Source organism: Chlamydotis macqueenii, chromosome 11, assembly GCF_036417535.1.
Source record: "Chlamydotis macqueenii isolate bChlMac1 chromosome 11, bChlMac1.mat, whole genome shotgun sequence".
In the NCBI taxonomy this organism is placed as follows: domain Eukaryota; kingdom Metazoa; phylum Chordata; class Aves; order Otidiformes; family Otididae; genus Chlamydotis; species Chlamydotis macqueenii.
This window is the reverse complement of record NC_141566.1, coordinates 6026145-6043511: the sequence shown is the minus strand read 5'-3', so window position 1 is coordinate 6043511 and position 17367 is coordinate 6026145. Positions and strand designations below refer to the sequence as shown.

The following is a 17367-nucleotide window of genomic DNA, read 5'->3' as shown; positions in this document are numbered from 1 at the left end:
AATTGCTTGGATAAACAAAACCCCAAGGAAAATCTGGGGGAAAAAAATTGTCTTAATTATATTGTGAGTATGTCATATTTCAAGGTAGGTGAAAAACTACTTAGTTGCCTTTGGGTAATTATAAATTTACAATTTTATAGCCTAGACAGCTATTGATGATGGCTGAGATAAAATGCTTGGTGAGTTAGACTTGCTGGAAATGTACTGGAGAGATACTTGAATTATGGTTTTGCTGTAAATTGAAAAATGGCGTTTACTATAAAAAAAAATGAAAAACCCATTTGCAGGCTCCCACTATGAAAACATCTAGGAGAATCGTTACAAAAATTGCTGAAAAGCTAAGTTTAGTAGAAAAGCATATGGTCACCTACAAGTTTTGGAGAATGAATTAATCTAACTTCCAGAAATTACCAGGACAGCGAGCATTTAAATTTATTCATGTTATGTCTTTTTGATCTTGTGAAGTCGGATCTTGCTGTAAAACTCTTGACGCAACTTCTCTTACGTTACTTAGTTTTGCACACTATGATGAGAGTCATCACTTAAGCCAAAGAGTCAATCTTCTCAATACAAGCTTTTCAAAAGTAAATGTCAAGCTACAGCCGTCTCTTCCTCTTAACTCTTGTGTAACAGATAGGCTTCTCAGCCTAGATTGACTTTACGTCTCTTTCCTGCATAACCAGCCCGTGCGATGTTAGTGGAGTCAGTACGGGAACTCTGTCGGTAGGGTACAAGCCACTGGAAAAATAATGGTTGCTTCAAATGTCTCTTTTGGTGTTTTGCAAAATAGAATGTACCAAAATTAACACTAATTTGCCTCCTATCTCTGCATCACAATTAAGCCCTCCAGTAAAGTTGCTCTGTAAAGGCTTAATTGGCAATTGCACGTTTCTGTAAGGAAGATCCATGTTCCAGGCTGGAAGCTTCACCTCTGCTGAGCTGGAACCAGTATAGAGAACAGAGGTAAGGGTATGCCCCGGGGGGAGCGGGGTTGGGAATCGCTGTCCTTGGCGCTTACAGTGAGCATCCCAGGAGTGCCCTTTGCCATGGAGGGGAAACACTTTGGTGACAGCTGCTGGCACTGAGGCTTTGCAGGACTTGTAGAATCATGCTAAAGGAAGTTACGGTGTAAAAGAAGTATTTTTATCTTAACGGTTTTGAACATCTGTGCAAGCCACCAAGATGTCATAAACTGTTGTATTCCTTGCTACTTGTCATGCATTATGCCACTTAAAAAAAAAAACAACTAAATCACAGCTAATGACAAGATCACACTTTGCTTTGCTTCCACCTCCCACTGTGTCAGAGCCGAGGCACCAAGAATGGCCTTGAGCCCCAGACATGACTGGAAGGAGAGGGAACTTCTGAGAAGCACTGTCTGAAAGAAACCTTGAAGATGGTTGATGATGAAACCTAAACCAAAGGAAATTGTGTTAGGGATATATATAGGATCTTGGGAATCTGGTAGGTCAGCCCCAGAAAACCATACAAGCTTATTATCTGAAAGAGTAATCTGTTCCTTGACCTCATCTGTCCTGTAAGTAACAACGCCCATTGCATACACTCCCACTTTAACCCTCTATGTTCTGGCCTCGGTAGTTTGTGGGGAACAGACCAAGACAAACGAATCCACTGTCATCATCCAAACCTGGTGCTTGCCTGCAAATACAGAAAAGAGCTGTCTCATTCATTTGACGGAGGATTTTCTTCAAAGCTTAAACTTAAATGTATTTGACTTTATTATTTAAAATTGTTTTACTCTATGATCTTGGGCAAAGGTTGAGCTGAATAATGCACTTCTGTCCCAGTTCCACTCTCAGCTCGTCTAACCACAAGCCAGCCTCCTTCCTCCCCTTTTCAGGCAGCTCCCTGGCTCCATGTCAGCCTTGGTGGGGCTGGAGGCCCCAGGAAATCTGGCCTGCTGAGAACTGCTTTCTGTTCCTGACGGATGAGCTGCCCTGCACATGGAGAGTATGATGGAGTTTCACTGTTTGTTTTTCAGTTGTCACTTAGCTAACGCTGCTTCCCCTGCTCAGTGCTAGTTGCTGCTGCTTGGCCTGGTTGACCTTATTTCAGCTCTCGCCTGCTTCTCACCCCAGCCCCTTTCTATTGTACCATCTGTTGTTTCCTGCCTTTAACCGTGCCCTGCCGCTTATCCACCTTACCCAATTTGAAACAGGTTTCTGTTTCCTGTGCTTCTTCCACAGACTTTGTCCCTGATGTCGTCGTGTGGCCCGACTCATAAAATGGTCCTTGACTCATGATCTGGACTTAGCTACAGGACACAAGAATGTCTTGGTTGTATCTCCCAAAAGCTCCCTGTGTCTGGAAACTGGAGCAGGTCGTGTCCTGGCTCCAAGAGAGGTGGCCTGAATGGTAACGCTTACTCCTTCCCGTACATTAGGTGAGGTGATGCCTCAAGTGAAACAACTCCTCTCGACTGGAGCTAGGAGAAGGGCTCTTCGTTATTTCCTACCAGTAGCTGACGTGGCCTTCACACAGTTTGGTGAAGAAAACTTTAAAGCATGGCTAAGGGATTTTTATCTCAAAGAATGAGACATAGCAAGAGAACCCCACGTCAAACAGCAGAATGAGCGTGGGGCTTTGGGTAACAAGTGGCACAGATGACTGAATAAAGCTGCTAATAACGCAATTAGCAGGAAGGCATTTGCGACTTCCTGGGGTTCTTCTCATTTCTAGAGCTGATAAAGAAGGGGAGTTAAGACTTCCTTCCTTTTCAGTCATATGGGACAAACTGATTCAATGCTGCTTTACAGGTCTGAGAGCTCGGCAGGCAGAAACTCACTGAATTAAAGGCAATTTGGACTTGAGTGAGGTGTTCTGGGAAGACCTGGGGAGAAATAGGGGCATACTAGGAGACTTAGGTAAATTGCAAAAGAAAGAAATTATTCACAGGACAGGGAAAGGCCTAAGGAGCTACTGATGTACAATCTCTCTTCTCCAAATTAGGGGGAAGTAACCCATTTTTTGGTCTTTATTTTTGTTTCTTATGTAATAGCTCATCTCCAAAAGGATTTAGAGCAGATTTCCCTAGAGTAACTAAGCCAGTTTCAGAAATCTGGGAAACAAAATCTGACTGGGAAGACTCCTTTTCCTCTCTGTATCCAACTAAACAAATAAAAATATGGCTGTGTCTTATTTAATACCTCATCAAGGTTACCATGTCACCTTGGAATGTATCCAGTATAGAATGTCTGGTTTGTTTTCCAATTCTTTTAAGTAAATCCATTTAAAAAATAAAAGGAATGGTAAAGGACTGTGCTGTGTGGGTTTTTTTTTTTTTTGTTTTTAAATAGAAAAGAGGAAACGGAATTGCAGAGGGGGTTCCTATTCCGCTGCTCTCAAAGAAAAGGAAGCAGCATGAGCATGAATCTCCTGCCTGGAAGAATGAATCAGCCATCTGGCAGCTAGAGTTTCTTCTGGTCTTCTCTAGTGGTGAACCTCTGGCCATTAATTCCAACATGGGATTGGTATCTACCCTCTCCTTGCTCGGTTTCTTAATTGGGCGACTGATGAAGAGCTCTCTTTGGATCAGGTGTAGTAAAAGTCCCTGTTGCAAAGCCTTTGTTAAATCCTCTCTGAATTGGGCTCAAGATCAGAAATGGTGGACTTCGAGGCTTTTAAAGAGTAGCTGTTATGAGAAAGGTGACACAATCCTGTAGAATACTTTCTCCTATAGTTTTCCTCAGAACTTCTTTTCTATCAGATACAAATCCCCTCTAGGAAGGTCAGAATTTAAAATATCTGTATTTCCTTATCATGCTTGGATAACACTTTTTTCCCTTTTTGTTTTTTTTTTTTTTTCATTGTGTTTTCATTGGAAAGGATGCCAGAGTGCTAAAACGATACAGAAACTTCAGGATGCTCTTTCATTCCTTCACAAAGTCTGAACAGATGGTAGAAGCCCATTCTGGAACTGTTAGCTTAGAAAGAAGTGGTGCGCTAGCAGAGTAACTGCTTTTCATCTCGTCTTCCCTGTTGTCCCCACCGGAAGGCTCAGTCCCAGAAGCACAATCAGTTTCATGGGGAAAATGCAGAAGTTAGGCTCTTCAGAGATCCAGTTTTGTCCCCCATAAAGAGAACAAATAGAATGGTTAAGAACTTGTTCCACTTTTCTGCCCCCTACATTCCTGCAAACCCTTTGATTGTTGTGTTTGCGCCTTAGATGTGTGCTGTATAAACTGATTTATGACGGTTATTTGCAGGATCCAAGTGTGGTGTTGTGTTAGGAATCCTCCCAAGACACAGCTGGCTTAAGAAATTCCTATCTTCTGGTCACTGGAGCAGAGCAGACCCGGCCTCCATAGGAGCGCACTGCACCTTCAGATGTGCTGGCTGAATTGCTTACGTAGTTGTACTCTAAATAGCATCCGAGAAATGATCTAGTTTGAGGGAAAAAAAAATGAAACCAGTCCCTTTAGAAAACAAATGGCCCTTCCCCTTCTCACATAAAGCAACAGTTCTGCTCAGAGAGCAGCCAGGCGAACAGCTGAATGGAACAACTGGGAGGGAGGAAATGAACTGGAGAGTGCAAAATCCTCTTAGGCAGGCTCTGTGACCAACGGATCGTAACGTGCCGCTGCACCTGGAGTCTGCTCTCCAGAGTGTTTCCATGTTTTGTTGTCACAAGTTTAAAAAAGCAAATTCTGTCATGTGAGTCAGGACACTCAGAAGTGTTATGAATCTGGGCTTCCAAGGTCTGAGTCAGCTGTGGAAAGGGACTGAACTCATGGTATTGTCAGCACTTGCACAGTCATTCCTTCAAAAGCACACCCTAAAAACTATGCCACGTTTTCTTCTGTTAAGCACATTTACCTAAACAATCTCACCTGAGAGGTCCAGTGTGAGCTACAGGGTTTTAGGAATGGACCAAATATCTGATGTGCATGCGAATACGGGGATTTTATGCACAGCTGACGCTGGAGCTACTTCAGTGTTGTGCTTCTGCCTGCTCTCACAGCAGACTGCTATAATCTTACAAAATTTAGCATTTGAGTTGCAATATGAGTAGCCCTAGTGTTTCTCAGGCAGAGGATATATTACTGGAACTCTATGTGCAGGCAAAGTGTTAGTTTTGGAAGTGCGTAGTTTATTTTCATGGAAAAGTTGTCCATCTGGCAGCTGTCAGAAGTTGACTTTGTACAGGGAAGGCGCAAACGGATCCAGTTCCTTTCCGTCTATTTCTACGTGTAAGTTAAGAACCATATATAGCACGGGCAAGTTTAAAACTTACTTGAGATTTAGTGTTTTGGGGTTTTTTTGTTGTTGTTTGTTTGTTTGCTTTGTTTTTAACAGATTATTTTTTTTATCCACGATTTTTCTACAATTTCCAGCCAGCCATTAACAGATTCACATTAAAGATCAGTACCTGTAGCTGTAACTGAAGCATTGAACACAGCTTTATGACTAAGCAATCAGGATACTATTTTAAAGTGTTCCCAAAAAGGGAATCTTTCTCCTAATTTTCTTATTTTTTTTTCCCAACCTTGACACGAGGTGAAAAAACATTCTGAAACACGAATTCAAGCTATAGAACATAATTTATTTTTGTAAGTCTGTCTCATGTATCAACTGACAGATTCTATCTAGAATTGCTAGGTGACATCAATTCATATTACACTAAGGGTTTTGTTCTTATTATTATTTTAAACACTCCTCATCTGATCACAGCTTCCATTAAAACTGTCATTTGCTCTGCGATGCCTCATCTGAGTTTTGAAAAGACTGGAACTGATGGATACTCTTCTCTTAAGTGTCCTGCCTTTGTTAGGCAGGTGGGCAGAGCAACTCAGCTTAGTGCCTGCTTAGTTATGCTAACCCTCTCCTCAAAATTAAAACTAGATAAACACAAGAGGATGATTACAGACCAATTACCAGAACAAAACTATTCTTGTGCTGACTAATCTAACTATAAGCTTACATGCAACTATTCAGCATGAGTAACGTGCTTAGCATTACACAATACAGAGGAGAAAAAAACGTAGTAGGAACTACTGAATTGTGTGTTTAGAAAAATAAACATCACAAATTTTATATCTGGTTACTTTAAGTATTCAATACGGCTTATATGTGATCATTTCAGGTTCACATGAACCTTCATGCAGGGAGAAAGCAAGAATCGCACTCAGAGCCTAGGAGCAAACGCCAGTTTAAACTGGGAGCGCACTTAGTGATGGGCAGAAGCAGAAAACGTTTCAGGAGAAGGCTCCGAAGCACAAGCGATACCATCAGCACCAGCAAACGTTGCTTCTGTTTGCACCGCCGTGCGAGCTTGGAGTTCTGCTGATCGGGCACCCTGCATCCGTGTCGGCAACTGTCCATTTATAATCAGAACCACCGGTTCGTGATGGCAGAACGAACGAAGATGCGCCCGGGCTCCGAGAAGGCAGCGGTGGCTTGGCAGGGGCAAGGAGCCAGCAGCCCCACGGCGCAGGCCGCTCGCCTCTCCCGCCTCCTCTGCGCGCCCCGGCACCGGTTAGCGAGGAAAAACTGCAAGCGGTCAATGGATTATTTCTGGAAAAACCTGAACTTTGCCTCTGCTGAACTATTATTTTCCGATTTCTTAGGCTGCAGGGGGGGGAAGGACAGCAGGCCCCGGGTTTGCGTGTGCCCGCGGGGGCCGGCCGCGGCAGCCCCGAGCCGAAGCTCTCCTTTTTAGGCCGTCCCCGTCCCTCGGTTACCCGATCCTGCCCCGAGAATGGAGCCAGCGGCTGGGCCGCCGCCGCGCACGGAGGAGGCCGGGCCCGCAGTGCTTGAGAGGCTGCCGTCCTCGGCCAGCCCCGCTCCCCCTTATCCGGCCCCGGCCCCGCTCCGGCCGCCTCAGCCAAGCCCCGCGTTTCCCTCCCCCGCCACGGCCGAGCCGCCGCCATCGCCAACCGCGGGGGGGGGGGGACGGGGACGGGGACGGGGACGGGACTGCCAGGCGCCGCGCGCATGCGCGGCACCTTGTTTACCCCGCTCGGCGCGGCTTTGCCGCCGGCGGCCGGCAGGTGTCGCCCCACGCCCAGGAGAGCCGGCCTCGCTCGGTGGCCGCCAGGTGGCGCCTGCGCCCTCCATTCGCTCGCCAGCCGCCGAGCAGCGAACACCCCAAACAATCCCCAGCGCCGCCGCCAAATTAAATAACCTGCCCGCGCCCCTGCCCTCCCCGAACCCCCCCCCTCCGCCGCCAAGTCTCTGGGCCGGGCCGAGTCGGGCGCGCAACCGGCTAGCCGGAGCCGGGGATATAGGAGCGGAGCTACGAGCCTGGGCCTCCTCGCTGCCTACGCCGACACTGGGCAAGGTAAGTTAGAAAATGGCGGCGAAGCTTCTGGAAGTTTGTAAGGGGGGACTCGGGATCGCGGTGCGTGGTTGCGGAGAGAGGCTGGGACGGGGCCCGCCGTCCCCGGGCCTGCGAGGACGGCGCGGGGCGCTAGGCCGGCTGGCCACAGGGACTCCGCGCAGCCAAGATGGAGGACGGCGGGGCCGAGCCGCGAAAACACTCCAGCCCCCCGCTTCCCCACCCCCCCCTTTCCCAGCGCGCCTCGGCGGGGAGGGGGGACGCGAGCGGGAGCGCGAGTGAGAGAGCGAGAGGGCGCCGAAAGTGGCCCCCGCTGCCCGCCCGGAGCCCCGTTCCTCCTCCCCGGAGCCGGCGGCGGGCAGGCTGGGCCCAGAGCTCGGCGAGCTAAAATGGAGAACCACCTTCTCCTCCTCCTCCTCCTCCCCCCTTCTCCCGAGCCGAGCAGGGGCTGCTGGCAAGATGGAGGACTCGGGCATTGTGTGTGTGTGTGGGCAAGCCGGGCCGGGCCGCTCGGGGAGTGGGGAGGGAGGGGAAGGGGGGGTCGGAGCCGCTGCGGACGGAGCGGGCCGCGCTCGGGCGGGGGGGGGGGGGGGGAGAACGCTGGGCCGCGCGGCGCGCAGGAGAAAATGGTGGGGCGGCTGCCGGTGCCCCGGGGCGGTGTCGGAGGAGGCCGGGGAGAGGGGACTCCCACCCCTGACAGCGCTCCCCCCTCCTTCCCGCCGCCCAGCAGCTGAGCTCTTCCTGCCAGCCCGCTCCCGGCGGGTTCCCCGCCGAGGGAAGTGCCGAGGGATCGGGGCTTGTCTCGTCCCTCTCTTTTCCTCGGCTCGGCCGAGCTGGGGCAACTCCGGCCGCCTCTTCCCGAGTGGCTGGGCTGGCGAGGGCGAGTTCCCTCAGCCCAAGTGAGGACGTGGGGACTGACCTCCGCCTCCCCCCCCCACCTTCGCTGCCTCCTCGAAAAGAGCTGGCGACCCCCCCTCTCAAGCTCGGGGAAGGCCTTTGTGGGGCGAGTTTTCCAGTTTTCCCCTCCGAGTGACTTTGGGCGAGCTTTTCGGCGGCTGCCCGCTAAGAGGAAGAGTTGTGGCAGTTTCCGTTCGGCTTTTTTTTTTTTTTTTTTTTTTTTTTTTGTAAAGAAAGGGCGCTTGCCAACTTGCGCCGGGGACGCCCGATGCCGGGAGCCGCGTGTTGCAGGAACCCCGCTGGGCTCTGGCCGGCCCTAGTGGGGGAGGAGGGGGGAGGAGGAGGAAGAAGAATGCTTCTTACTGGGGGGTTTTGGCGCCACTTTTGTTTTAGATAGTGCTCCTCTGCCCCCTCCTCCTCGGCACGTACTGAACTGAGCTGAACTCTGCCCAGGTAGGAAGCGAGAGCTTTCCTGGTGTTTCTACTTTTCTGGGCGTTTATTTTCTCTACACGGATTAAAAAATTATATATATATATATACACAGCTGTGGCGGTGGTGAGGGACGTGGAGAGACAGGGCAGCGAGGAGTGAGCGGCAGCCGATGGCTGGGCTGGGCGGCCCTGTTTTTCGGGTATTCCCCTCTCCCTGCCCGCCCGAGCGCATCCCTGGTGCCTGGCTGCGGGTGCCCGCCCCGCTCTCCTCCCGGCCCCTGCCTCCATCCCGTCCGGGACCGACGGACCTCAATTTTTTTTCCTTTTTTTTTTTTTTTTTTTCCCCCTCCTCACCCCGGAGAACAGGGGGTGAAGGCGCTCGGCTCCCTTTTTTCATAGTTTTTATTTATTTCTTGTGCTGCCCGGGCTCGGCTCTCGCTCTTGTCCCCCGGGGTGCGGTGTTCGGAGTTTACACAAAGTTTCAATAACCGCCGAGTCCTGTGCTGTAGTTACTGTGGGTGGGTGGGTGGTTGTTTCTTTTTCTTTCTTTCTTTCTTTTTTTTTTTTTTTTTTTTTAAATTACTTTTTGGCCGCTCGGGTAACACTGCTGCCCCCTCACCTCCCCCTCCCGCGCTGGGCGCGCGCTCTCTTCCCGTGCGCTCCCCCGGAGCCACGCCCTGGCGTGTCCGGTCTCGTTCGGCGCCTTCTCCGCCGCCGTGACCCCGCGTTTTCCCTCTCCTCCCGCGGGAGGAGCCGCCGTCCCGGCCGGCCGCGGCGGGAGCGCCCGGAGGTCACCCGGGGCGGCCGAGGCTGCGCCGCGCCCCGCTGTCCTCTCCCTCGGCGGGGCAGGAGGGGCCGTGCCGGCGCGGGCGGGCCGGTTACCGAACTGCGTCACACGCGGGCCCGCCGGGGCCTGGGCCGCCGCCGCCGCCTCGCCCGCCCCCCTCCGCCCGCCGCCCATTGGCCAGCGCCCGGGCGGGAGGCGGCGGCTTCCTCCCGCGCCCCGCGGCGGGCGGCCCGGCGGGGGCTTCCTGTACCCGCAGAGCGGCGGGGCTTTCGCGGCTGGCGCTGCCCGGGGGCGTCCGGAGCGCAGCTGCTGCAGAGGGGCAGCTCTTGGACATCGCCTCCACCTCTCCGCAGTTCTGGCCGGTTTTGTTGAAAGGGAAGGGGAGGAAAACGCCTTTTGGATCGCTTCCCTCCAAGTCCTTGTACGAGCGTTTGTATGCGGCCCGGGGCTTTACTCAGTCCCGTTTTAAATGAGAAACCGGAGTTCCTAGCATTTCCTACAGTAAGATGTTCTCCAAGCGTAGGTGTCTCTTTTTAACTCTTGGCAGTTCCGTCTCAGTTTGTGACTGACGGCATCTTTCTGGTTTATAATACTTGGCCATTCGAAACAACATTTTCCCCTTTTCATAATCTCTTTTTCATAAATACATTATTTTTTTCATGTATGTATTATTATTCCTGGAGTGTTTATCTGGCATTGAACTGTCCAGGACTTAAAAATATCCGTGTGCAGGCTGGTTGGTTATATGCAGGTGAATAAATACCGCAAGTAGTTGTGCAATTGAGACACATTGATCTGGCTTCTTGGTATTACTTGCTTGTTATCCCCAACTCTTAATTTTGCAGATAATATTGGTGGTGATCAGTCACAGAATCACAGTGCCGCAGATCTTGTATGGGGACTCTTAGCTGGGTAACACTGTTTCTTTGCCCTCAAGACCGTGGTAACAGTTTCATTACACAGTGAAACGGGTATGTGAGAAGACAGCCGCCATGCTGTTAGTGTAAGCTCTCATCTCTTTGCTGCTTTCAGCACTGGAGCTGAATGGGCTGGAGTCCCCATACTGTTTTGAGTAGTTAAACAAAGACTAAAAAAGCTTCAGAGTCATACAAAGGAGAAAAATATGAAGTAATTCGGATCTTGCTCCATAACTGATGGGGCTCATGTGGGTCCTTTTTCGCAAAACCAATGACGTTTTACTGTGTTGTCTACAAGTGGGTTTTATGCAACTTGTGAGAGAAATCTGTGGATTTCTGTTGCTATTGTTTGTATTAAGTTAATGGTGATGAGCTTATCGTTGGATGTTGTATAACGTTGAGTTCAAACAGATGAACAAAACAGGCAGGGAGCTGGGGAATGGGGGAGACTCTAATTTTCCTGTGAAACTTCCTAGTGCTCAGTATCTCCTAAGTTATATACTTGGGCCAGAGTTAGGTTTTTGGAGCTTTTTCATCCGTTTACAGTTTGAGGAAGATAATACTGACTCAAGTCAATAAGCAATGTAAGGGTTTGCTAAGCTTGTGTTTAGGAAGGCTAGTTATAATTCATACATAGCTATTTTGTTTTAGATGTAAAGGCTTGATGTTTTGCAACCAAAAAACGAAATTACGTGTTTGAGTATGTTGGTTCAAATTAATGATGCTGTGATATTTTAATATTTTTTTAAAAATTGACTTCTGTGAAATGATGAAGAATTTGTAGGTTCATAGCTTATTAAAATATTTGGTTAAAAATGCATTGTGCTACTTGAAGAGCCTTCTGTTTTTCAATAGGAGTATTCAATTAGCTGGCCGTTAATCTGACTCAAATTCCATAAATATATCGCATTACAACTTTACATGTTAAAGTCTTTAAAGGCATAAATGTGTGGAATGAAATAATTTCCACTTGGAAGATGTGTAAATAGAATTGTCAGTTAAATTGGCATGAAATAGAATTGTCTCTTTAGTTTTATTTTGTTTCAGTATAATTTATCAACAGCAACTGAATAATTTTTTAAAAAAACATAATGTAGACAGCCTCTCTTGTATATTACATGCTACTACAGTCTCCTGTAGAAAATAGCTGCAGGCAACAAACCACTTGAAAGTGCACGCTCTTGTTGGCAGGAGCAAGTACCTTAGACTTAGTCAAATGATGAAATAATGCTAGTACATCAGAGCATTATGAACTTTAAAAAATTAGATTACTTTGTCACTTATGGTTCAAACTTGGAATGATTTGAGAGTCCTCATTTGTCATTTTCATTTGTGGTGGTACTGTCTCTGTTGTTTTGCTGCAGGCAAATATTACAGGAGAGATTAGGTTTTCTGGAACCTGTGTGCCAGCATAAACAGGTTGTATGTTTTACAGAAATCTTAAACAATTTGGTTGCTTATTTTTATGAAGTGAATCCCCCAAAGTAAGCAAATATTTCTGCTGGTTACTTATGCTTCTTGGTTGTGTTGTTGGAATGCTGTATTCTGCCAAATGAGTTGAGGTTTTGAACCAAGTGTGATCACTGCCTCCAGTGTGACCCCTTCTTCTCAGGTTAGTTTGAAAACTTAGGAGAATATTATATGTATAAATTTCCAAAATGGTACTACTTCTTCTTGTTGTTGGTTGGATTTTTTGTTTTGTTTTGTTTGTGTGTGAGGAATTAAGAAAACATCTTGGAAAAGCAGTGTGTTGTAGATTGTGTCTCTGTCAGCTAGATGCTAGAATTTAAGAGCTTCATCTGCTTCAGTAATTGTCTTGTAATGGAAAGTGATTGATAGCAGCCATCAACATATCAGTTTAATATTCTTAAATAAGCTTTGCTCACTTTCTCAGTATCACTTAAACATTCACATTCTGAAAACTTCAGCTTCCTTATAGGAGGATTGTTGACGAAGAAGAGAATGAAGTGATAACCTAGTCCTTGGGAAACTGGGATGAGCAGAGAATTGGACTTCTAGTTTGGAAAATAGGAAGCTTATAACACAACAAATCTGTGGAGGAGTGGAAAGAGCTCTTTTCCCTATGCATGATGAAAACTTAAATGGTGACATAGGGGTTTACAGCATTGATTTAGATTGAACACCATCCAATGTTTTAGATGACCTCCCCTTTTAAAGTCAAAGGGTAAGTAAAAATGGGAGTACTTCATGGTCCTGTAGCTCTTTTATCACTGGCCCTGGCAGTCTGGCTGTTTGCTCTGCTCTGGTCCTCTTCCCTCCTCCTGACCCTTCTGTCCTATTGGCCATGGACAAAAGTGGAACTAAATGGGGCCAGAGGCAGATGAAACGCCCTGGTTAAGATATTGGAGTCCTTCCTGCCAGGAAGGAGTTCATAGTGTGCCGAATTACTCTCTACAGTCTGTTCAGGTTTGGGCTCCTTCTGGAGCAAGATCCGGGTCCCTGGGTCGGTCGCGGTGTGACATGGCCGCGGGCTGCTCTGGTGCACCGGCCGACCCTGCACCCCAGAGGGCGCTGGGGAGGCCTGGGCGCGCTCCCCGTGGGAAAGCCCTGCTCGGGGGGCGGTCTGTGGAGGTGGGAAGACTTGGATTCTTGTTTTGGTGAAGGAAGCTTGGGAACGAGAATCTTTTGGTAACCTTTGCAGTATTGCATCAGCATAACTGAAGCTTTGCCTCTAGCATTTGTTTTTTTTCTAAAAGACTCTTTTCTGGAGTAAACGAGTTAAACTTTTCCACCATTCTGTGAACAGATTTGATGTTTGAAGATTAGTCCAGTGACTTCAGTTGGCTTTTTCTATTAGGAGAAAAAAAAAAACCTGCTTTGAAGTTGTGTATCTTTGTGGTTTAAGGTTAAGTTTTGAAATCTGATGTGACTTTTAACAAGGTCAGATATTTACTTAATAAGTGGAACAATGAAAACTTCTGTTTTAAGAGTTGGAAATTAAAAATGTACTTTTAATCATACGTTGTTTTAATTAGAATTTATTTTCTTGAAGTTGTATCATGTTGCAGTTCGTAAGAATTTAATGAAATTGGACTGGTTTGGCTTTTTTTTTTTTGGTGGTTTCATTTTTATTTTTCTTCTTGAGAGTAAATATGAAGTAAGGGGAACTTTTGAAGGTGACCCTCCTTTAGATCACCATAGACTAATGTAGGGCTAGTGCTGACTTGTTCAAGTTGGGAAGCCTGGGGGGCTGTTGTCTAATAGAGTTCTCTGTTGAGGAAGATGTTTCACTGTTCAGGTGTCAACACAAAAACCGTGGTCTGTTATCTTGATCCTCTCAGTTTGATGGCCAGGATCACTATGACTAGACCAGAGTCCTAAATTTGTTGGGTTATGCCATTGCCATTCACAGTATGCTCTATCCCTTCTTAGTATCTCTGTATCTCCAAGTGTTGTGCTATGAAGAAAATTGCAGATCAGTGAGATCTTGAGTAGAGAAGAACAAAAAGTGAGACATTTCTTTCATCTCACATTTTCCCTGAACTGGTCAGATGCGAGAAGAGATCTGGCGCCCAGTTTTGGTTATAGAGATGTGAGAAAATTTGGTCCTCCAAGGTACCCCCTTGGCTTTCATGTGACAATTTGCTTTTTTCTAGCCTGTACTGGCTACAGAGTCACATGGACGAGCACAGGCATAGTCTGTTTTTAAACTTTATCCCAAATTGAGTCAGAAATGAAGGGTGTATAGAACTGTATTTGTATGCAGTTACCTCTTGTCTCATTGTGCCTTCAGAGGGAAATTAAATTAGCTGTCATGTAACTACTTTATGCAGGTACACACTTTATGTTCAGACGTGTACTTAATTGTTGTCTATTCTGTACATTTTTTATTGTGTAATTAACTGTATCTCCCCCTTCAGAGGGCTTATTTTTGAAAAATAATATAATCAGAAGAGTGAGTGGATGCAAGAAGATGGGCACATTTTGGAGGTTAGATTGTGATCTGTGATTGAAAAGTTTAATCACAATACCCACCCAAACTCAAGGATCTAGAGATGAGAGCATGTGTTGGTGTTTGTTTTGTTTTGTTTTTGGGTGTTTTTTTTTTTTTAAATAAGATAAATGAATATTTTATTTTCTTACAGCTCTGAATCAGATGGCTTGTTAGTCATGCCCTTACACGACCTTTTATGCATTTTACTTTTCTCTGCTTTTATTTCAGTAAACGTTAGTAATGGGATTAGAGTGAAGGAATATGTGTAGCATTAGAAGGCAATGGAAGAATATTTGTTTTCTACAGCAAAATTTTTTAGCACCTCTCAAGAGGAAAGTATTTTTGCATCTGTTCCTATTGTCTTAGGGTTGATAGAGCAAGCCAATGACCTCTGCTTCTGTTTTGAAAAAAGGTCTCAAATGGTGCATGTTGCCACGTAATACGTATGTATGTGGTGGTCTAGAGCTGAAGTCCAAATTTCAGGGGTTTCTATTAGAAAAATCATGAAAATAAATCAAATATACTGACATTTCAGAAAGCACAAAACACTTCCGAAACTACTGGCCACTGAAAGAAACATCAAACCTTAGGAATGCATGTTTTGTTTAGTTGGGATTGTATTCCAAATTTGACTTTGAGTTGCTGCCAAGGTTTGGTGAAACACTTCTCAGCTTCTGGCCAGTGAGTGAGCTTTTGGTGATGTGCAGGACAGCTAACCTTACCTGCAGGTTTCTCCTCGGTTCCTCCCTTCCCCAGTAGTACCCCACTCCCACAGAGCGACAGGCATCATTTACTCTACACGCTTGCCAGTTAGATGCTTCTTGGGAAAATGTGGTGATGTAGCATGTGTGGTCACATAGTAAAGAGGACTTAATGCAGTTATTTTCCGGTTGCTTAATACCTGTGATCTACCTAGGAGGAGATGAATATTTTTTTTATTTTCAGGTAATGTTGTAGTTCTTAGTTACAAATAAGACATTAGTTGTAACATATTTTTTTTTTTTTTTACGTAACATAAGATTTCAGATTGAATTTTCTGAAATAATATCTTCCTTGCAGCATCTCATCTGGGAAAAACAGGATTGACTTTTACTTTGTTTGCAAATAAAAACAAGCTATTCAAGATAAGACTCTTCTGTCTTTCATGCAATTACCTGTTATTCCTTTAGGTAAAACTCTCAGTTCATCCCCTTGGAAGGATGAACTCTGAAAATTTGGACCATGTCAATTCTTAGTGAGCAGATAATATGTGAGTAATAGAATTGGCTGATTTTGATTTGTCAGAGTGTAATCTTCCAGCAGGGAGTGTTCAGTATGAGGAGATTTTGTATGGTGTGAATATTGAATATCTGTATTTTTGTATATGTTACTTTTATTATCTTACTATGGGCAATTGCATGTATAGATAACTGTAAAAACCCATGTAAGTAGTAGACTCGAGAACACAGTTTTGTAACTCGTGTAGCTTGCATTTTGGGTGTCTAGTAGTTTTTTAATTTGAAGGTGATTTTATATGACATGAGTCCTGGAATAAGATTTTTTTTTTTTTTTTGTAGTAATGAATGTAGTGGCCAACAAATTTAATTTGAGTAATAAGGTGGCACATCCAGACCACTGGCAATATTTTTCATTTCACTTCTGATCTCCTTAGAAACAGAGAACTGATTAATTATGATGTTTTTTTTTTTCCAAGGGAGAAAACTGGGAAAACTTGATAAAGACTATTTTTGCAAAATGAGAATGACCAGTGGTTACAGTCTACATATGGCAGTGCTATGCTTGTGGCAGACAAATAGGGAGTAGAATTGCTGACTATTGTATCTTGATTTAGAGTAAAAAAAATACAATTTAAATACAGTTGAAAAGGAAAGATTATGATATTCATAATTTGGGATTAATGACATAAGTATTTTTAAAATGTTGTTATTTTGTACTATTTGGAAATGCGAACTGTGTTCTTACAGGAAGGTTCCAGTTTGGTGTGCTGCCATATGCTATTTTATTTTTATTGTTGCTTTATGTACCTCTTTGAAAACTATATCTAAAATACTTTATTTTAACTTTCTATGAAATAAAACTTTACATTGTGGATGGGCACTTCCTAGAAGTGATGATGCCACAGTGAAAAAATTATTCGTATTCTAGGTCCCAGGGTCGTAGAGGAGGTAAAGGTCCAATGGAGGTCTCCTACTTAAGTAGACCTCCTCCTACTTAGCGCTTCTCTAGTTAGACCGGATTGCTCAGGGATTTGTCCAGTCAAGTCTTGAATATCCCCAGGGATGGAGTTGCCACAATCTCTCTGGCAACCTATTATGCTGTTCTTACTGGAAGGTCTTTTTTTATTTCAGATCTTAGTTATCTTAAATTCCTGTGAAGATTCATGCCCTTCCACCCACCAATATATGTTTGGAAAGTATTCTTTGATAATGGAGGCTTGGGAAGCTAATGATCTGGTTTAGAGCTGATTGTGGTTTTTATTGATAATTACTGAAAAAGAGAGAGAGATGCATGCCTATAGAAATTACTTTTTTCCTCTTCCCTCTGGTTGCATTTACTGTCTATATTCTTCCTCCGCTGTCCACCCTCAAGCTTCACGACTGTGTCTATGACAAGGTCTTGCAAATAAAACTTCCGTTCCTGAGCATCTGCCTGTTCACTGAAGTGTCATTCATACATCCATCAAAACGATTCTTCTTGCTCTTTTCAAATTTGAGCAGTGATATTTTAATTCCTTCTCGTAAGTATTATTTCTAGGAATCTACAGTTCATTTGAAACTATGGTAACCAGAAAGGAAAGTTGCACAAGTATTTTTCTTGCATCTGTGGTATAGGTCTGTTTTTACTTGCTTAATAAATGATTGGCCAAGAAAAGGTAACACTGGCTTCTGCGTATTGATTTACTAAACCTAGAAATGGTTTATTAAGGCGAATACTGCAATGAAAATGGAAAAATGTTTGGATTTTTTAGCACATGCTACTGGATTACACTCTTTGTCTTCAATATTCTGTGTTTAAGGTGCTGTTGTTTTATTAAATGAGCTTCCATTCCACTTACTTAAATAAGCTGTAGTTTCAAAACCAA

The 17367-nt window shown here is 45.3% G+C and overlaps 1 protein-coding gene and 1 long non-coding RNA gene across 7 annotated transcripts in view; both read left to right on the top strand.

The window, feature by feature from the left end:
* The first annotated feature begins 130 nt into the window (after positions 1-130).
* On the top strand, positions 131-3277 carry LOC147599368 (uncharacterized). Its single transcript, XR_015259705.1, has 2 exons — positions 131-2404; positions 3020-3277. It is a non-coding gene; the product is annotated as an uncharacterized LOC147599368 (long non-coding RNA).
* A 3824-nt stretch (positions 3278-7101) lies between these two features.
* STAG2 (STAG2 cohesin complex component) overlaps positions 7102-17367 on the top strand; it is a 79332-nt gene continuing 69066 nt past the window's right edge. For 5 of the 6 annotated variants that reach the window (XM_086756763.1, XM_086756762.1, XM_086756759.1 and 2 more), the window contains exon 1: positions 7102-7300. The gene's annotated coding sequence lies outside the window, so the exon portion shown is untranslated. Of the gene's footprint in view, positions 7301-8509; positions 8648-17367 lie in introns of those variants that run through there. The other variant, XM_086756760.1, reaches the window with a different exon arrangement.